At 37.6% G+C, this 22,683-nt stretch overlaps 1 long non-coding RNA gene across 1 annotated transcript; it reads right to left on the minus strand.

Moving 5' to 3' along the window:
- Positions 1–11,188: 11,188 nt before the first annotated feature.
- On the minus strand, positions 11,189–18,473 carry LOC133189598 (uncharacterized). The gene is made up of 3 exons (XR_009721501.1): positions 18,216–18,473; positions 12,793–12,872; positions 11,189–12,284 (listed from the first exon to the last, which is right to left on the minus strand). It is a non-coding gene; the product is annotated as an uncharacterized LOC133189598 (long non-coding RNA).
- Between the last annotated feature and the right edge of the window lie 4,210 nt (positions 18,474–22,683).

Genomic DNA, 22,683 nt, shown 5'->3' on the forward strand with positions numbered 1-22,683 from the left:
TTTGCTTGTCAATTTTATGGGACCCCTCCTCCCCCCCCCCCACTTTAAAAGCACGGGCCTGTCAAAGACATAATAATGGCCCTTCAAAAGGCATAATAACGCCTTTTTGAAAGGCGAATTAATGCCTTTTAAAAAGGCGTAATAACGCCTTTTGAAAAGGCGTAATAACGCCTTTCGTAAAGGCGTAATAACGCCTTTTGGAAAGGCGTAATAACGCCTTTTGGAAAGGCGTAATAACGCCTTTTTAAAAGGCGTTATAACGCCTTTTAGAAAGGCGTAATAACGCCTTTTAGAAAGGCGTAATAACGCCTTTTGGAAAGGCGTAATAACGCCTTTTTTCGCGTTATTACGCCTTTATTTGCGTTATTACGCCTTTTTCCGCGTTATAACGCCTTTTCAAAAGGCCTTATTACGCCTTTTTTTCGCGTTATAACGCCTTTTCAAAAGGCGTTATAACGCCTTTTAAATTTTTTTACCGTAGTTTGATCCTAATAGGCTTTCGTAGTTTTCCCAAATAAGTTATGTTTTCTGATAAAATTCACATAAATATTCGGTATATAAATATGAAAAAATCATTCCAATATGTTAACTTTCTAAATTAACTCTGCGATAGGTGGCAGATTTTTACTATCATTCTTGCTATCATAAGGTTTATTCAAGCATGCGTATTAAAGCTATTGAGACAAGCCTTCTGCATTAGCAATACTAGTCCCCTACCGGAAAGTGTAATCTGGTTCCCATTAAAAATTGAAAATGCTGTAATTCTGTCAAAAAATCATTGAAGCGGAACATAATGCAAACTTGATCTATAACTCATCAAGATACACTGACATACCAAACATCAACACTCAATATCTGCAAACGTTTTTAAAAAAGTGTGGTAAACCCTTAAAAATTAAAAAGGTTGTAATTCCCTCAAAAATCAGTGAAGCGGAACGAAATTAAAAACTTGATCTGTAACTCATCAATACACACTAACATATCAAAATCAGCTTATCTGCAAGCGTTTAGAAAAAAAAAATGCGGAAAACCAAGTGGGACAGAGTGACAGCTAGGCGGACAGACAGACGGACGGACAGACTCAGAGGAAACCTATCGTCCCCCCGGTTTCAATTTATTTTATTAGTTGTTTATAGAAACCGGAGGGGACGATAGGTTTCCTCTGAGTCTGTCTGTCCGTCTGTCTGTCAGTCTGTCCCACTTGGTTTTTCCGCACTTTTTTCTAAACGCTTGCAGATATTGAGCTGATTTTCGGCATGTGAGTGTACCCTAACAAAAAAATACTATAGTAAACTATAGTTAACTATAGTTTACTATAGTTAACTATAGTACAAAAGTAAAAACTTTGGAACTTTGATTTACTATGGTGAAAACTTTGGAACTTTGATTTACTGTAGTAAAAACTTTGGAACTTTGATTTACTATAGTAAAAACTTTGAAACTTTGATTTACTATAGTGAAAACTTTGAAACTTTGATTTACTATAGTAAAAACTTTGGAACTTTGATTTACTATAGTGAAAACTTTGGTGATTTACTATAGTGAAAACTTTGGAACTTTGATTTACTATAGTAAAAACTTTGGAACTTTGATTTACTATAGTGAAAACTTTGGAACTTTGATTTACTATGGTGAAAACTTTGGAACTTTGATTTACTATAGTGAAAACTTTGGAACTTTGATTTACTATGGTGAAAACTTTGGAACTTTGATTTACTATAGTGAAAATTTTGGAACTTTGATTACTATGGTTAACTATAGTAAACTATAGTTAACTATAGATTACTATGGTATTTTTTTGTTAGGGTATCTTGATGAGTTACAGATCAAGTTTGCATTTTGTTACGCTTCAGTGCTTTTTGACGGAATTACGACCTTTTCATTTTTTCTGGGTTTTCCGCAATTTTTTTCTAAACGTTTGCAGATATTAAGCTGATTTTTGGTATGTGATTTACCATGATGAGTTATAGATGAAGTTTTTATTTCGTTCCGCTTCATTGATTTTTGACGGAATTGTGGCATTTTCAATTTTTAACGGGAACCAGATTACACTTGCCGGTAGGGGACTAGTATTGCTAATGCAATACTCTCAGAATGCTTGTTCTTGATGAAAGGGCAGATTAATTACTCTATTTGCATAAATGTACCACAAAATTAGAACTCTTTAGTGTGCAGTGTATAGAGGGCTCTTAAGCACATGAAAAAAAAAATCCAACTTTTTTCCTCATTTTCCTCTCCTGTTTATGTCATGTTTCATCATTGGCTTATTTCTTAATTCTTTTGAATGCCATTTAAACATTGAATTGTGAAGTGTAGATACATGTAGCATTACATGTACTGCAATAATTATTTTCAATAGGTACTTTCTTTGTTAACACGATAAAATGCACTATTCCATCCTAAAATGTTTTCAACTATGAAAACATTTTTACACCTTCTTCTGTGCCAATCCCAAAGTTGCGGGGTATTATTATCATAGTTTACAACTGATTATACGTCAAACGTATACGACAAATGTTTATTAAAATTAATTAAAATTAATAATAGTAATTGGCTATGAGTTGACTTATAGCTTTGAGTTTTCCACCTGTACACTGATGATTATTCGTGTCTCGAACTTGATTCTAATTGATATTCAAGGTCAAATTTTAAGAGTCAATGACACACTTAAAGATCAAAATTTGAAATAAAATGTTTAAATATTGTTGTTTTTATGGTAGGATGGTCCAAATACAGTATACAATACGTACCTCTTAAACCCTGAGAAGTTTATTGTGTGTAAATCTTGATTATAAGGCATAGGTACAGTCATAGATGTAGTGTGTGTCATACACAGGTACAGCTGTGGATGTTGTTTATAAGGCACAGGTACAGTCATGGATGTAGAATAAAGTGTGTGTACTGGACAGTTACAGTCGTGGATGTTGTTTATAAGGCACAGGTACAGTCAGGGATGTAGAAAAAATTGTGTGTATTGGACAGGTACAGTCGTGGATGTTGTTTATAAGGCACAGGTACAGTCAGGGGTGTAGAGTAAGATGTGTATACTGCACAGGTACAGTCAGGGATGTTGTTTATAAGGCACAGGTACAGCCATGGATGTAGAATAAAGTGTGTGTACTGGACAGGTTAAGTCGTGGATGTTGTTTATAAGGCACGGGTACAGCCATGGATGTAGAATAAAGTGTGTGTACTGGACAGGTACAGTCGTGGATGTCGTTTATAAGGCACAGGTACAGTCATGGATGTAGAGTAAGATGTGTATACTGCACAGGTACAGTCGTGGATGTTGTTTATAAGGCACAGGTACAGTCAGGGATGTAGAATAAAGTGTGTGTATTGGACAGGTAAAGTCGTGGATGTTGTTTATAAGACACGGGTACAGTCAGGGATGTAGAATAAAGTATGTATATATGCACAGGTACAGTCGTGGATGTTGTTTATAAGGCACAGGTACAGTCATGGATGTAGAGTATGATGTGTATACTGCACAGGTAAAGTCGTGGATATTGTTTATAGGGCACAGGTACAGTCATGGATGTTGTTTATAAGGCACAGGTACAGTCAGGGATGTAGAGTTAGATGTGTATACTGCACAGGTACAGTCGTGGATGTTGTTTATAAGGCACAGGTACAGTCATGGATGTAGAATAAAGTGTGTGTACTGGACAGGTACAGTCGTGGATGTTGTCAATCAGACACCGGTACAGTCATGGTGTAAAATTTCTAGAGTTGTCTGGACAGTACAGCAGAATCTTAGAGAGGTGGATCTAATAAAAATATTTACTTATACAAATATTTACTTTGAATGTTATCGATAATTTTAGCATAAATTTCCTTTAATATGATCAATTATTTTAATACCATACCCTGCATATTTCAGGTATCACACCACGGTTATCAACCAGTCAAGATGTTAATTGTTCCATGCATATAAAATTAATTTTTATTTCTTTTAAGATTTTTTTTTTTGGGGGGGGGGGGGTTCTTCCAGCCTATTTTTACAACTTTGATGCCTGTGCCTAGTAAATTTTATGTACTTTGTAAATAAATAAAGGTGTTTTGTCAGGAACTATTCTTTTTCAGGGCATAGGAGGCTACTTCCTGGGGTGCACTTGAGAGGTTTATATATAACACATTGAAAACGGGTGGATCAGCCCATTCCACCCGTATATATCGTAAGACATACAAATGTATATTTAGGCCATTCCAAGTTTTTTCTATGTTTAGCGTCCGCGTGCGCCTTGGTTTTTGGCACCCAATTTCAAAAAAAAAAAAAAAAAAAAAAACAAATTCTGGAGTCCTAAAATTGATTATTTTGGTCAAAATCTCGGAAATTTGTCAAGTTCTTTAAATATTTCTCTCTAGTATGTCATATTATGTATATTTTAAGCATTTAATACCTTAATTTTACAAAACAAAAGATATTTCTATGAGAAAAATAGATTCATGAAATCAAATTTTTTTAATGGTGTCATTTTTATTACTGTAAAGTCTGTGTTATATTTTTTGGCTTGTGTGTTTTTTGCTCATAGGTAGGTAGGTTTTTGAAAGATGGGTGGACGCTAAACAGAGAAGAAACTTGGAATGGCCTTATGGGAAATAAAACCTGTGTTTTTCATTGACACCACTTGTGTGATCAATGAAATGGGTGAAATTAATAATATTGTGACGTACTTATACTTTCTAACATAAAATTAAGGATTACAAATTAATTCCGATATTTATTTTAATTTCCTTTTTTATTTTACTTTGTTTATTATTTACTCGTATTTTTTCTATAATTATACTAGCATGTTTCATTTTTAAATTCATCATTATTATTGAGCACGTGGGATATTGAAATCATGCCCCCAGCCCCCCCCCCCCCCCCCCGAAAAAAAAATTAAATAAATAAAGACCTGGTTCATATTGTTCTCTGAACATAAAGCTTTAAATTTAAATCTGTAAAAGTTTTGGATCTTTCCCTAATCACTGCTGACATCGTTTGTCTCGGTATCACTGTCATGGGTAATACAAAGATTAGCGTTAATTGCGCTTTGATTGAATTCAGTTTAAATCTAAATCGGAGAAAATCCACAGAATTTTTTGTTGTGGATGTTATTAATCAAGCGCGGGTTGAGTCAGTGGAAGTGTGTATGTACGGCACAGGTACAGTCGCAGATGTTGTATACCAGGCAGAGGATACAGTCATAGATATACAAAATGTAGGCATAGTCAAGTTTACATATATATGCTCCCTGCAGAGCAGATTTAGGTAGACATCCCCTGTGGACAAGAATACATTTTTCCAGTATAAAATTTTGGAACCATCTTATTACTTCCAAGAATACTTTAGTATTTAAAATCTATAAAGCAACAGTCAAAACAAACTCATGGACTAAAAATATTTTTTCAATTTTCAATAAGTTAGGATTTTCATTCATTACCAAAAAAGAAAATTCAATAAAATCACTTCTGAGAAACATAAAACTAAGAATATCAGATCAATGCTTACAAGAGGAATATGCAAAGATTCATAATTCATCAAAACTAAAATTTTATCAAGTTGTTTTTAATAATTTCAAACGCTGTGGATACACTGATATATTAAAAAAGAAAACAGAGAGATCAATTATTAGCAGGTTGAGACTTAGTGCACATAACCTTGCCATAGAAAAAGGGAGACATTTGTCTATACCCACAGATAAAAGATTTTGTAATATTTGCAACACAGGGGAGATTGAAGATGAATTTCATTTTCTATTCAGCTGCCATAAATACAATAATTATAGGTTAACTTTTGAAAGGAACTTGATGAATTTTTTTCAAGGAAAAATATCAAATATGTCTTATACTCAAAAAGTTAAGCTTTGCTTTAATAGCCATTGTCCAGAAATACTGAAAATAACACACTCATTTATTAAAAAATGTCTTGCATCTAGAAATGATTGCATTACATAATTATTATACAAATGATGTGTGATTTATAATTATGTATAGCCTCACATTCTATACTAAAATATTGTGTATTTATGTATGAACAATCGATTTTTCTTATAATGTGTTGTGCCTTTGCCAATTATTGTAATTGTGTTTGTGCCAATAAATATTTGTATTTGTATTTGTATTTGTATATTTTCCGCGATATATTCACTAAGCCAGTTATCGTTACCGTTTTGGCGATTACAGCTTTCCATAAAGTAGATTTATTTAAAATCAGAAATTTTCTTTCCTCCATATTAACACATTTCGTATTTTTCATTAAAAAACAATCCATACTTAATAAACAACATATAGTTTAATATGTTGAACAATCCGGAAAATCTTGCTCTGACATTCCGTTTTTGATATTAGTGAGCAGGTACAGTCATGGATGTCCGGTACCAGCACTGCCGAGTACAGTTGTGGGGGAGAGTCTATAAGCCCGTGAACTCAACGTTGGGAAGCCCGTGATTTCGATTGTAAACACACATTTTGATACGTAAGCCGTTTATGTGTACCTTCTTAACGTATTGATAAACAGTCAAAACATTAGCCTAACTTACTGTCTTTTTTATGAATTTAATGAATTTTGACATTCGCAAAAATAAAGAACGTATATATTTATAGTAAACCCAATTTTCTAAGGTCTAGAGCTAACGTAATTATGGATATACAGCCCGTGAATTCATCGACACCCTATAAAGAACTAAGTATGAGGCCCGTGACTTCACCAACACCCTATATAGTATTGAATCAGAGGCCCGTGACTTCACCGACACCCTATATAGAACTGAGTCTGAGACCCATGACTTCACCGAAACCCTATATAGAACTGAGTCTGAGACCCATGACTTCACCGACACCTTATATAGAACTGAGTCTGAGACCCATGACTTCACCGACACCTTATATAGAACTGAGTCTGAGGCCCATGACTTCACCGACACCCTATATAGAACTAAGTATGATGCCCGTGACTTCACCAACACCCTATATAGTATTGAGTCTGAGGCCCGTGACTTCACTGACACCCTAAATAGAGCTGAGTATGTGGCCCATGGCTTCACCAACACCCTATATAGAGCTGAGTATGAGGCCCGTGACTTCACCGACACCCTATATAGAGCTGAGTCTGAGGCCCGTGACTTCACCAACACCCTATATAGTATTGAGTCTGAAGCCCGTGACTTCATCGACACCCTATAAAGAACTAAGTATGAGGCCCGTGACTTCACCAACACCCTATATAGTATTGAGTCTGAGGCCCGTGACTTCACTGACACCCTAAATAGAGCTGAGTATGAGGCCCATGGCTTCACCAACACCCTATATAGTATTGAGTCTGAGGCCCGTGACTTCACCAACACCCTATATAGTATTGAGTCTGAGGCCCGTGACTTCATCGACACCCTATAAAGAACTAAGTATGAGGCCCGTGACTTCACCAACACCCTATATAGAGCTGAGTATGAGGCCCGTGACTTCACCCACACCCTATATAGAACTGAGTCTGAGACCCATGACTTCACCGAAACCCTATATAGAACTGAGTCTGAGACCCATGACTTCACCGACACCTTATATAGAACTGAGTCTGAGACCCATGACTTCACCGACACCTTATATAGAACTGAGTCTGAGGCCCATGACTTCACCGACACCCTATATAGAACTAAGTATGATGCCCGTGACTTCACCAACACCCTATATAGTATTGAGTCTGAGGCCCGTGACTTCACTGACACCCTAAATAGAGCTGAGTATGTGGCCCATGGCTTCACCAACACCCTATATAGATCTGAGTATGAGGCCCGTGACTTCACCGACACCCTATATAGAGCTGAGTCTGAGGCCCGTGACTTCACCAACACCCTATATAGTATTGAGTCTGAGGCCCGTGACTTCATCGACACCCTATAAAGAACTAAGTATGAGGCCCGTGACTTCACCAACACCCTATATAGAGCTGAGTATGAGGCCCGTGAATCCATCGACACCCTATAAAGAACTAAGTATGAGGCCCGTGACTTCACCAACACCCTATATAGTATTGAATCAGAGGCCCGTGACTTCACCGACACCCTATATAGTATTGAGTCAGAGGCCCATGACTTCACCGACACCCTATATAGAACTGAGTATGATGCCCGTGACTTCACCAACACCCTATATAGTATTGAGTCTGAGGCCCGTGACTTCACTGACACCCTAAATAGAGCTGAGTATGAGGCCCATGGCTTCACCAACACCCTATATAGAGCTGAGTCTGAGGCCCGTGACTTCACCAACACCCTATATAGTATTGAGTCTGAGGCCCGTGACTTCATCGACACCCTATAAAGAACTAAGTATGAGGCCCGTGACTTCACCAACACCCTATATAGAGCTGAGTATGAGGCCCGTGACTTCACCCACACCCTATATAGAACTAAGTATGATGCCCGTGACTTCACCAACACCCTATATAGTATTGAGTCTGAGGCCCGTGACTTCACTGACACCCTAAATAGAGCTGAGTATGTGGCCCATGGCTTCACCAACACCCTATATAGAGCTGAGTATGAGGCCCGTGACTTCACCGACACCCTATATAGAGCTGAGTCTGAGGCCCGTGACTTCACCAACACCCTATATAGTATTGAGTCTGAAGCCCGTGACTTCATCGACACCCTATAAAGAACTAAGTATGAGGCCCGTGACTTCACCAACACCCTATATAGAGCTGAGTATGAGGCCCGTGACTTCACCGACACCCTATATAGAACTGAGTATGATGCCCGTGACTTCACCAACACCCTATATAGTATTGAGTCTGAGGCCCGTGACTTCACTGACACCCTAAATAGAGCTGAGTATGTGGCCCATGGCTTCACCAACACCCTATATAGAGCTGAGTATGAGGCCCGTGACTTCACCGACACCCTATATAGAGCTGAGTCTGAGGCCTGTGACTTCACCAACACCCTATATAGTATTGAGTCTGAGGCCCGTGACTTCACTGACACCCTAAATAGAGCTGAGTATGTGGCCCATGGCTTCACCAACACCCTATATAGAGCTGAGTATGAGGCCCGTGACTTCACCGACACCCTATATAGAGCTGAGTCTGAGGCCCGTGACTTCACCAACACCCTATATAGTATTGAGTCTGAGGCCCGTGACTTCATCGACACCCTATAAAGAACTAAGTATGAGGCCCGTGACTTCACCAACACCCTATATAGAGCTGAGTATGAGGCCCGTGACTTCACCGACACCCTATATAGAACTGAGTCTGAGACCCATGACTTCACCGAAACCCTATATAGAACTGAGTCTGAGACCCATGACTTCACCGACACCTTATATAGAACTGAGTCTGAGACCCATGACTTCACCGACACCTTATATAGAACTGAGTCTGAGGCCCATGACTTCACCGACACCCTATATAGAACTAAGTATGATGCCCGTGACTTCACCAACACCCTATATAGTATTGAGTCTGAGGCCCGTGACTTCACTGACACCCTAAATAGAGCTGAGTATGTGGCCCATGGCTTCACCAACACCCTATATAGAGCTGAGTATGAGGCCCGTGACTTCACCGACACCCTATATAGAGCTGAGTCTGAGGCCCGTGACTTCACCAACACCCTATATAGTATTGAGTCTGAGGCCCGTGACTTCATCGACACCCTATAAAGAACTAAGTATGAGGCCCGTGACTTCACCAACACCCTATATAGAGCTGAGTATGAGGCCCGTGACTTCACCCACACCCTATATAGAACTAAGTATGATGCCCGTGACTTCACCAACACCCTATATAGTATTGAGTCTGAGGCCCGTGACTTCACTGACACCCTAAATAGAGCTGAGTATGTGGCCCATGGCTTCACCAACACCCTATATAGAGCTGAGTATGAGGCCCGTGACTTCACCGACACCCTATATAGTATTGAGTCTGAGGCCCGTGACTTCATCGACACCCTATTTTCCACTAAGTTTGAGGCCCGTGACTTCATTGACATCCCTACATATATAGTACTAGTACTAAGAAATATGCCTGTGACTTCATTTACACTGTATTCCATGAAATAAACATAACAATCCACATTATCAGAGCAGAAATATTCATTACAATAGTGAACAAATGTACACACAAATTCACACTTTTTTGTCAGTTTGTAGTCATTTACTTTGTTTTAAACGTACAACAATGCAATTTCATCATGTTCATCTATGTATAATAAAATTAGCCATTATTAAAAAAACAAGAGGCCCAAGGGCCTTAACGGTCACCTGAGTGTAATACAACAATTTAAAGGATGCATCGAGTATAAAATGAACTGAAAGGTAAAGCTTTGTTGCCCAAAAGCAAGAAAAATAGGGTGATCAGGATAAACAAAATAATTAGTCTTACTTTTCATTAACAGTTCATAAATTAGGTCCTAATCTGTTCCCCATTTATCACTATCACCATATACAGTATATTAACAAATTATCAATGCTTCTGAACTATTTTAATCCCTTGTTGATATCTCTTACATTGGCCTCTCTTGGTCTTTGATGAACATTTAATAAGACAAGTTATTTTTGACTCATTTTTATTTATCTACTACTTACAACCTGATCATTAAAACTATGAAAGTACTTTTTGAGACAATAAAAATTCTTGCATAATTCTCTTATACTATTTACCTTTCAAGTACATTATTTACAGTGATTAATTATCAAAAGTAAATGGCAAAAGGGAATAACTCCTCTCAGTAGAATACAAATTAATAGAGCCCTGGCCAGGACCAGAACATTTAACCAAATGGTCCAGATGTTCAAAAATCTGGTAAAAATACCCTTCTTTATAAAAACTTTACTCTGTTTGCCTCAGATATGCCTAGGTGCGGAGAAGATTTTTAAAGAAATATTGCAATTTTACTACAGATTCACTAAATTATCAATAGAGCCCCCCCCCCCCCCCCCCCGAGAAACACCAAACACCAGAGCCTCTGACCCTGGGACCATATGTATACCTAATCACTTTGCTTATCTGTTTATCATTAAGTAGCAAAACAGGATTATTTAATAGAATTAATGCATTTTCACTATATTATCAACAGCCCCACCCTTACACCAGCACATCTGACCCACTGGGGTCATGAAATTCATTAATCTGGAAGAAGCACTCTTGCTTTTTCACTTTATAATCAATTGAAGCCCCCCCCCCCCCCCCCCTCACCAGAACCCTTGAACCTGGGGTCATGAAATTCACAATTTTGGAAGAGGCATCCTTGCGTATCATAACAATGTACTTAGTTTGTTTAAATAATACACAGGGGCAGAAAAGAAGATTTTCAAAGAAATAATGCACCTTCACTATAGGATCTATATAGCCCCGCCCTAGCACCAGAACCCCTGTCCCTGGGGCCATGAATTTCACAATTTTGGAAGAGGCATCCTTGCTTATCATAACAATGTACTTAGTTTGTTTAAATAATACCCAGGTGTAGAGAAGAAGATCTTTAAAAAATTAAAACATTTTCACTTTATAATCAATAGAGCCCCACCCTAACACCAGAACCCCTGATCCAGGGGCCATGAATTTCACGATTTTGGAAGAGGCAACCTTGCTTATCATAACTATGTATTTAATTTGTTTAAATAATACCCAGGAGTAAAGAAGATTTATAAAGATTGCATTAATTTTGATGGTTTTGGCTCCACCCCTCAGGCCCCAGGGGGGCAGGAGCCACAAATTTCACAATTTTTGTTCCCCTTCATCCATAGATGCTATATGCCAAAATTGGTTGAAATTGGTTCACTGGTTCCAGAGAAGAAGCTGAAAATGTTCAAAAGTTTACGACCGATGGATGACACGCCGCACAGCGACGGACGAAAAGAGATAGCAATAGGTCACCTGAGTAACTCAGGTGACCCAAAAATATATAAGAAATGATTACCGATTAATTGTCATTTAAATTCTTTAAAATTTATAGTTAAATAGAATTCACTTTAACTTGCACATATGGTAACAATTAAACAAATTCTTAAATTTCAAATATAACACCAGTTATGTTTATTGTAACTACATGCATCAGCAATGCATTAAATGTGACATTAAGATTGCAGATAATTAGTACTTATACAGTAATACCAGCATGCAATACATGTATGCATTTCAATTGTTTTGTTTTCTTTTGGCCTTCTTCATAGACATTTCTGTTTGTTGACTGATCTTTTCTCTGCCTCTTCTATTAATTGGCATTCCAGTTCCCAAACACAGACCAAGGAATATATGGCCTTCTTCATTAAGACATTGATTTAAGATGTGCATGCCTAAACTGAAAATGTTTATAAAAATGTGTAATACATGTAAATATTAAATTAAATTAAATATCTGGTATAAATAAATTTGTCTGCATTTTTTTTTCAAATTGACACCTGAATAATTACATTGTTAACATTATAACTTAGAGGCCCATGGGCCAAACTCTCACCTGAGTCAGTATGGCATTGCTTTTCTTCATCAGCAGATTTTTTTCATTATTCCCATGTGGCTTTGATCACCAATTGTGGACCCAACATATATTTCCAATATGAAAATCATTAATGAACTTACTTTCAATATTAATTCTTTGAGAATGAACTTTCATTTTTGCACAAAAAGCACTTTAAGTCATCTACTAGTGATAAGAAATACCAATGCTGAGTTTTAAACTAATATTACAAAATCAAGCTGCTGGAGATTACATAATTCTGGCTCATGATAGGACAAACAGACCCCAATAACTACCATATTCTTTACCCAGGGGGATGGTGATAGACAAATAAAGAAAAAGAAACACTTACACTGGATATTCTCTCAACAGCTTCTCATTAGTATGTTATTCTCCAGAACTGTACAAGTGTGGTATCTGGTATATATTGACCTGAAAAGGTGTTGAAATACTGTATTAGAAAACTCGTTAAATACTCCTAAATGAAGGATTCCTCTTTCTTTCTAATGCAAAATCAAGGCCCCCATGACCAAAAAAACAAGAGGCCCATGGGCCACATTGCTCACCTGAGCACACTGGCTAGGCAAAAGCACAAATCAGTTCAGTATTGAAAAGATTACGGGGGGCTTGAATTTTAAACTACCTGATGTCATATCAATATAACAAATGGCTTGTTGTACTTGAAAAGATTTTAAAATATTTTTCCCATATATTCCTTTGTAAAAATTTGATCCCCCATTGTGGCTCCTCCCTATCCCAGGGGTCAACATTTGAACAAACTTAAATCTACACTACCTGAGGATGCTTCCATATCAATATCACTAAACATAGCTTTTCTGTTCTTGAGAAGAAATATTTTTTCTATATGTTCTTATGTAAAACTTTTGACCCCCCATTGGGCCCCACCCTACCCCCAGGGGTTATCATTTGAACAAAATTGAATTTACACTACCTAAGGATGCTTTCATATCAAAATCACTAAACATGATTTTCAGTTCTTGAGAAGATATTTTCCTATATGTTCCTATGTAAAATTTACGATCCCCCATTATGGCCCAACTCTATCCCCGGGGGTCAGCATTTTAACAAACTTGAATCTACACTACCTGATGATGCTTCCATATCAAAATGACTAATCATGACTTTACAGTTCTTCAGAAGTAGATATTTTCCTCTATATATTTCTATTTAAGACTTTGATCCTCCATTGTGGCCCCACCCTACCCACGGTGGTCATGATTTGAACAAAATAGAATCTACACTACCTGAGGATGCTTCCACATAAATATGATCAATCAGGGCTTTGCTGTTCTTGAGAAGAAGATTTTTAAAGATGTTTCCTATATATTTCTATGTAAAACTTTGATAGTCCATAGTGGCCCCACTCTACCCCCGGGGGTCCTGATTTCAACAAACTTGAATTTACACTATCTGAGGATGCTTTCATAAAAATATGACTCATCATGGCTTTGCTGTTCTTGAGAAGATTTTTCCTAAATATTCCTAATTATGCACAACTTTGACTGTCCATAGTGGTTCTATAGGGTGTCGGTAAAGCCAAGAGGCTCAGACTCAGTACTATATAGGGTGTTGCTGAAGTCACAGGCCTCAGACTCAGTTCTATATAGGGTGTCGGTGAAGTCATGAGCCTCAGACTCAGTTCTATATAAGGTGTCGGTGAAGTCATGGGTCTCAGCCTCAGTTCTATATAGGGTGTCGGTGAAGTCACGGGCCTCAGACTCAGTTCTATATAGGGTGTCGCTGAAGTCATGGGCCTCATACTTAATACTATATGGGTTGTCGATGAAGTCATGGGCCTCATACTCATTACTATATAGGGTGTCAGTGAAGTCATGGGCCTCAGACTCAGTTCTATATAAGGTGTCGGTGAAGTCATGGGTTTCAGACTCAGTTCTATATAAGGTGTCAGTGAAGTCATGGGTCTCAGACTCAGTTCTATATAGGGTCTCGGTGAAGTCATGGGTCTCAGACTCAGTTCTATATAGGGTGTCATTGAAGTCACAGGCCTCAGACTCAGTTCTATTATACTTCTATATAGGGTGTCGGTGAAGTCACGGGCCTCATACTCAGTTCTATATAGGGTGTCGGTGAAGTCACGGGCCTCAGACTCAGTTCTATATAGGGTGTCGGTGAAGTCACGGGCCTCAGTCTCAGTTCTATATAGGGTATCGGTGAAGTCATGGGTCTCAGCCTCAGTTCTATATAGGGTGTCGGTGAAGTCACGGGCCTCAGACTCAGTTCTATATAGGGTGTCGCTGAAGTCATGGGCCTCATACTTAATACTATATGGGTTGTCGATGAAGTCATGGGCCTCATACTCATTACTATATAGGGTGTCAGTGAAGTCATGGGCCTCAGACTCAGTTCTATATAAGGTGTCGGTGAAGTCATGGGTTTCAGACTCAGTTCTATATAAGGTGTCAGTGAAGTCATGGGTCTCAGACTCAGTTCTATATAGGGTCTCGGTGAAGTCATGGGTCTCAGACTCAGTTCTATATAGGGTGTCGTTGAAGTCACAGGCCTCAGACTCAGTTCTATTATACTTCTATATAGGGTGTCGGTGAAGTCACGGGCCTCATACTCAGTTCTATATAGGGTGTCGGTGAAGTCACGGGCCTCAGACTCAGTTCTATATAGGGTGTCGGTGAAGTCACGGGCCTCAGTCTCAGTTCTATATAGGGTATCGGTGAAGTCATGGGTCTCAGCCTCAGTTCTATATAGGGTGTCGGTGAAGTCACGGGCCTCAGACTCAGTTCTATATAGGGTGTCGCTGAAGTCATGGGCCTCATACTTAATACTATATGGGTTGTCGATGAAGTCATGGGCCTCATACTCATTACTATATAGGGTGTCAGTGAAGTCATGGGCCTCAGACTCAGTTCTATATAAGGTGTCGGTGAAGTCATGGGTTTCAGACTCAGTTCTATATAAGGTGTCGGTGAAGTCATGGGTCTCAGACTCAGTTCTATATAGGGTTTCGGTGAAGTCATGGGTCTCAGACTCAGTTCTATATAGGGTGTCGTTGAAGTCACAGGCCTCAGACTCAGTTCTATTATACTTCTATATAGGGTGTCGGTGAAGTCACGGGCCTCATACTCAGTTCTATATAGGGTGTCGGTGAAGTCACGGGCCTCAGACTCAGTTCTATATAGGGTGTCGGTGAAGTCACGGGCCTCAGTCTCAGTTCTATATAGGGTATCGGTGAAGTCACGGGCCTTAGACTCAGTTCTATATAAGGTGTTGGTGAAGTACGTCACGGGCCTCAGACTCAGTTCTATATAGGGTGTCATTGAAGTCACGGGCCTCAGACTCAGTTCTATATAGGGTGTCGGTGAATTCATGGGCCTCAGACTCAGTTCTATATAAGGTGTCGGTGAAGTCATGGGTCTCAGACTCAGTTCTATATAGGGTGTCGGTGAAGTCACGGGCCTCAGACTCAGTTCTATATAGGGTGTCACTGAAGTCACGGGCCTCAGACTCAATACTATATGGGTTGTCGATGAAGTCATGGGCCTCATACTCATTACTATAAAGGGTGTCAGTGAAGTCACGGGTCTCAGACTCAGTTCTATATAGGGTTTCGGTGAAGTCATGGGTCTCAGACTCAGTTCTATATAGGGTGTCGTTGAAGTCACGGGCCTCAGACTCAGTTCTATATAGGGTGTCGGTGAAGTCATGGGCCTCAGACTCAGTTCTATATAAGGTGTCGGTGAAGTCACGGGTCTCAGACCCAGTTCTATATAGGATGTCGGTGAAGTCAAGGGCCTCAGACTCAGTTCTATATAGGATGTCGTTGAAGTCACGGGCCTCAGACTCAGTTCTATATAGGGCTGGGACGATACAACTTTTTCTATATCGATATGTATCACGATATTTGAGCCACGATATGATATGTATCACGATATGTTGAATTGGTTATAAAATGTCTTTTTTTTGTATTGAAATGAACAAAACATTTTTTTCACAAATAAGAATAATTTATTCAAAGAAGTTGTATACCTGTTGTAAAAGAAAATAATTTTACACAAGTTATGTTAGATATTATGTATTTCATATTTATATTAATATTTAGCATATTTATATTATATATTTAACCCAAAATGTTAAGTAAACAAAGAAAAATATAAGTCAGAATTTTTTTTTTGCGATATTTCGATATTTCTTCATATGTATCGATATGCGTATCATCATCACATTGAATCGATATTATCGATATCTCGATATATCGTCCCAGCCCTAGTTCTATATAGGGTGAAGTCATGGGCCTCATACTCAATACTATATGGGGTGTCGATGAAGTCATGGGCGTCATACTCATTACTATATAGGGTGTCGGTGAAGTCACGGGCCTCAGACTCAGTTCTATATAGGGTTTCGTTGAAGTCACGGGCCTCAGACTCAGTTCTATTATACTTCTATATAGGGTGTCGGTGAAGTCACGGGCCTCATACTCAGTTTTATATAGGGTGTCGGAGATGTCAAGGACCTCAGACTCAGTTCTATATAGGGTGTCGGTGAAGTCACGGGCCTCAGACTCAGTTCTATATAGGGTGTCGTTGAAGTCACGGGCCTCAGACTCAGTTCTATTATACTTCTATATAGGGTGTCGGTGAAGTCACGGGCCTCATACTCAGTTTTATATAGGGTGTCGGAGATGTCAAGGACCTCAGACTCAGTTCTATATAGGGTGTCGGTGAAGTCACGGGCCTCAGACTCAGTTCTATATAGGGTGTCGTTGAAGTCACGGGCCTCAGACTCAGTTCTATTATACTTCTATATAGGGTGTTGGTGAAGTCACGGGCCTCATACTCAGTTCTATATAGGGTGTCGGTGATGTCACGGGCCTCAGACTCAGTTCTATATAGGGTGTCGGTGAAGTCACGGGCCTTAGACACAGTTCTATATAAGGTGTCGGTGAAGTACGTCACGGGCCTCAGACTCAGTTCTATATAGGGTGTCAGTGAAGTCACGGGCCTCAGACTCAGTTCTATACATGTATAGGGAGTTGGTGAAGTTACGGGCCTCAGACTCAGTTCTATATACGGTGTCATTGAAATCACGGGCCTCTTACTCAGTACTTGATCTTGATATAACAAGATTGTCATATTTCTGGTTTGAACAATGTCATGCATACATAGGGCAATATGAACTATTTTCTTTGAAATCAGTAGGTGATTTCAAGAATTTTTTGGGTGACTCTCAACCTTTCCCCTTTTTTTCTCTGAGTTTATATTATTTAGTATACATAAAATTAGTCTGTGCTGTTTGTACATGTAATTGTACATGTATAATCATGAATGCTTGTTGTTTGTGATGCCTGAACGGGCCCTGATTTGGAAATAAGGAATCTATCTTTCTGATAGAATATGATACATCCCCCTTATTTGGATATGAATTTCTGAAAAAATAATATGTGCATTTTTTATGTCTGTTTAATTTTTTAAATAAAGGTCTCTTTTTTAAAACTGAATTATAAATTAGTTTTTTAAGTTAAAAACTTTCCATAGAACTTTTTAAAGTCTATATTTCCTCTCCGTAATTAATTTTCTTAAAAGAAAATAATTCGTAAATTTGCAACGGGCTTAGAAAGTTTAAATAGATCTAATATGAAAATGTCATTTATTGATAACATGTAACTTACTATAAGTTAGTCTATTAAATAGATTACATGTTTCGAAGATATGGGCATATTTCATAAAATTAACATTTCCGTCCGGAAAAATACTAATCTTTTAAAACAAATCTTATACTTACCACGACACATATTGACATCCCGTGCTGATTGAAAGTACTTCAACTGTTCAATGAATTGCTGAAGGATTTCCTCTGACAAAACCCAACCTCGTATACACTTTTCGTCTCTACTTTCTAATCTAAACCCTGTTACCGATTCTGCCATTGAAGATATTTACACATAGCCTGATCACTTTCAAATGAATGATTGTCGATAGCTCGGCTGCAAGTTAAAAGCGAAAGTAAAAATGACGTATGCATTTTTTGTGTACTTGACTTCACGGGCTTCCGGTTGTTTCAGATAACGGGCTTATAGATTTTCCCCAGTTGTGGATGTTAGCTGACAGACCCCACTCAGTTATAGGGTGAAATCTAAGAAAGATAACTCGGATCACGAACCTCGGTGTATCGTGTGTGTCTACTATATGTCGTGGCTTTCTACTTTAATATGGAATTATACATCACCATAAAGATTTTTTTTTTAAATAAAGAAGACAGTAATACTCGCAGATAAGTGATTTCCTCTAAATATGATCTCCATCATACCTGGGTAGAAAAAACTACTGTAACAACAATTATTCTTCGATTTACATATATACATGAACACAAAATGTTGCCTTTTGCCTAAAATGCATAAGTAAACATGTGGTCTATGGGCCTCTTATGTTAGTATTTCATACAAAAATTATTATGGGTCTGAAATTAAATAATTTATTGAAGCTGAAATTCCGTATAAAAGGAGTATTAGAAAGAGGTTTTCTGTAAAAAAAAAATGATGGTTGTCCCAACCTACAAAAAAAATGAAGCCTCAAGGAGTTATGATTTAGATACAAAATGAGGCTGATTCAATATACATGTAACTAAACTGGCTTTGCTATTCTGGAGATAAAAATTAGGAAATCTTGTTACACCTTTACAGGACACCATTAAAGTACATATCTTTTCAGGACCTCTGACGTTGTGAGGATGATACAAATTCCCAGTTATGCTACTGTTAAAATTGTGAGTAGTTTAAACTAGTTCTTTTGTAGAACTGCATCGTTTCTGGGACCCATCTGGCCTCCTGGATGAAAATGAAAATTCCGAAGCTTTACTGCACATCTATAGGACACAACTAATCAATATTTCAAACGATGAGGGTAACTGCATGAACTATATGGGGTTTAAAGAGGAAGATGTTGTGACATACGGACGCCGGAATAATAATAATATACCCGAACTTTCATATAATAAAGCTCATATCAGAAATTAAACAAGATGTGTTTGTGAAACACTGATGCCCCCGTATGGCAACTTGTAGCGAAGGTTTTTAACTTTCTCAAGTGTAAATCAAATATGTTGGTACCCAAAGTAAGGTCTTGTCTCGAGGAATATACCTGTGAAAAATGAAAGCCTTACCAACAACTATTGATAAGATATGGAAAAAGTAAAAGATTTTCAAAAGTAAGTTAAACATCAAGGTCAAGGTCAAATGGTCAAAATTAACGGTGCCCAAGGTAAGACCTTCTCACCCGATATACACATGTAAAATATGAAAGCCCTAGCATCAACCTTCTAAAAGTTATGGCCAAGGTTAAAGTTTTTCAAAAGTAGGTCAAACTTCAAGGTCAATGAGTCAAAAATGTTTAATTTAATTTAATCAGTATTTTATTATGTAAAGTCAGTTTACATAATTGGATTGGACATCAGGCATTGCCTATATAAGTCCTCTCCAAGAAGGTCAAGTTTACAAATGTTAAGAATTGACAATGATTTACAATCATGATGAAATAATTCATAATAAGTTACATTAATTTCTTTTGTTAACTAGAAGTGGGAAAAAAGGAGAGATAAATTAATAAATTCACAAGAGTTATTACGTAGCATGTACACTCACTATACAATATAATGAAAAAAATAAAAGAGTGCAAACAAACAAAATAGAATAAGTAAACAAATGAAGTGCAAAAGACAAATATGCAAGGGAAAAAAAAAGCAAAGAAAATAATATTAATAATAATAAATAAATAAATCTGGAACAAGCAAAAACACTAGATAATAAAAAAAAAATGAAAAAATGAAAGTGCAAAAGACAAATATCCAAGAAAAAAAATACAATATATATACTCAAAAATGTTGGTATCCAAAGGAAGGTCTTATCATAAGGATTACACATGTGGAGGATGAAAGCCCTAGCACCAACTTTTCGAAAGTTATGGCCAAGGTTAAAGTTTTTCAAAAGTGGGTCAAACTCCAAGGTCAAAGGGTCAAAGTTGTTGGTATCCAAAAGGAAGGTCTTCTCACAAGGATTATGCATGTGAAGTATGAAAGCCCTAGCACCATGCATGTTCAAAAGTTATGGCCAAGGTTAAAGTTGGGTAAGTTCTTGCAAAATTGGCTCAAACTCCAAGGTCAAGAGGTCAAATATGTTGCTCCCAAAGAAAGGCCTTGTCATAAAGAATACACAAATGAAATATGAAAGCCATAGCTCCAACCAATCAAAAATTATGGACAATGTTAAAGTTTTTTGCGGACACACAGATAAACAGACGGACGGACAGGGCAAAAACTATATGCCCCCGAATCTTCGATTATGGGGGCATGAAAAAACCTTTCTCTAACTTTAAATTTATTCCAAATATTTTAATTTTTAAAAGACTGATTCCTAACTACACCAAAGGACCATGAGGCTAACCTTATCATTAGCATTCAAAAAACTAGAAACTATCGGGTAGGTCTAGTGATGTACTTAAAATCAGAGGTAGCGACTTTGGTTACCTGACGACTAGGCTGAAGCTAGCAGCCAGTAGCAGCTGTCAATAAGTCAGTAGAAACTAGCAGCCAATAACAGCAGCCATCAAGTCCGTAGAAGCTAGCAGCCAATAACAGCAGCCACGAAGTCCGTAGAAGCTATAGCAGCCAATGACAGTAGCCACTAAGTCCGTAGAAGCTAGCAGGAATGAAATTCATCAAAGGACTAATGTGAATGATGATCAGATGGATATGAAATTAGTTGGTTTTGATAGCCAGTTGAAAAAAAAATTGAAAAGCTCTCACAGAATTACGAATAGATAGACGATGAACTCTCTTTAAAGAAGCTCTCTCCACCTAGCCTACTGGCTCTTGTGAATGAGCATTCGTTCATCCAAGGATAAATCCATGCGCAAAATACTTTAAAAATTAAATTTCACCCCTCCCTGAAAACTTAAATCCGACAGATCGTTTACATCGTTGAATGAGCTTTACTTCCAAGTCTTAGATATGAACCCTACATCGTGAGATTCCATCTGGATGTAAAAAGGTTTAAAAGTCTACTGTTTGGGTGTTTGCAGGTACAGATCCGTCAGGGTTTTAACGACAAGATTGTTACTACACACACAAAGACTCCATTTAAATCAGTTCATTGTCATTATCTGTTGATCTGTTCACTCTGCATCCAAAACAATAATTAATTTAAAATACAAGTCGAATTCAGATTAATTTGGTTCCAAGAGGGTTTTTTTTCTTTATAAACATATTCTTATTATAAACAATCTTTATTTGACATATAGTTTGAAAAATCACAGTCGAGAGCCAGTTGCAGCCCCCTAAAAACACTGATACTAATGATAATTTTTTTTATACATAGTATAAGATTTTGTTGATCATTTTTTTTAAATGGAACCCCCATATTCTGCCTCGTTAGCACAAGAATCTCTGCATGATTGTGAATCAAACGTGTTCATTAAAATGGGAGTCAGTAAAACAAGACAGTGGTACAAAATAAGTTAAATGAAAATCGTTATTACTTGTCACTGGTGTCAAAGGTTAGCTAGCTTAAGAGTGGATTATTGAACAATGGAAGAGGTAAGATTTAATTCTTAATTACCTATCGAAAATAATTAAAGACCAATCTGATTGAGAATGTTTCTTATTAATCCAGTGTTTCAATACTTCATAATCACTGCGTATAAAATCGGGAACACACGTTCAGTTGTTTGTAGCCTTTCATCTTGCTGGGGAAATGACTGAGAATTCTTATTTGTTTTTGGAATGTATAAAAATATTTACCCGGAAATCTGTCACAATGCTCGGTAAATTGTAAATGGAGGAAGGTACTTTAGTGCAATATTTGTTCGTCCATCATTAACACAACAGGGAATATCATGGAAATTAAGATTTCGTAAAGTTCTGATTCTGAGAAAATATGGCCAGTGTGAAAGCTGAGTATATTGGAACCACCACTGCGCGATTTACGCCAGATAAAAAGGCCATATCAAAGGTGAGTACCTTTCTAGGGGAATTTAACATAAAACTGGACATATCGCAATTAATTTTCGGAAATGAATATAGTTCGCATGTCATCATATTTTCTTTGAGTTTATTGATACACATGCATTATTTATATGGCTTGCAAGTCGTAGTAAGATAAACAAGTCATTAGATATATCTTTTATTAATATATCATTTACTATACATGTATGCTACGTATTCATTACAGGAAAAAAACTGTAAACTGAGTGTTTGCTTT

This window comes from Saccostrea echinata, unplaced genomic scaffold (genome assembly GCF_033153115.1).
Source record: "Saccostrea echinata isolate AGI-Se365-2 ecotype Australia unplaced genomic scaffold, CSIRO_AGI_Sech_v1 ptg000019l, whole genome shotgun sequence".
In the NCBI taxonomy this organism is placed as follows: Eukaryota; Metazoa; Mollusca; class Bivalvia; order Ostreida; family Ostreidae; genus Saccostrea; species Saccostrea echinata.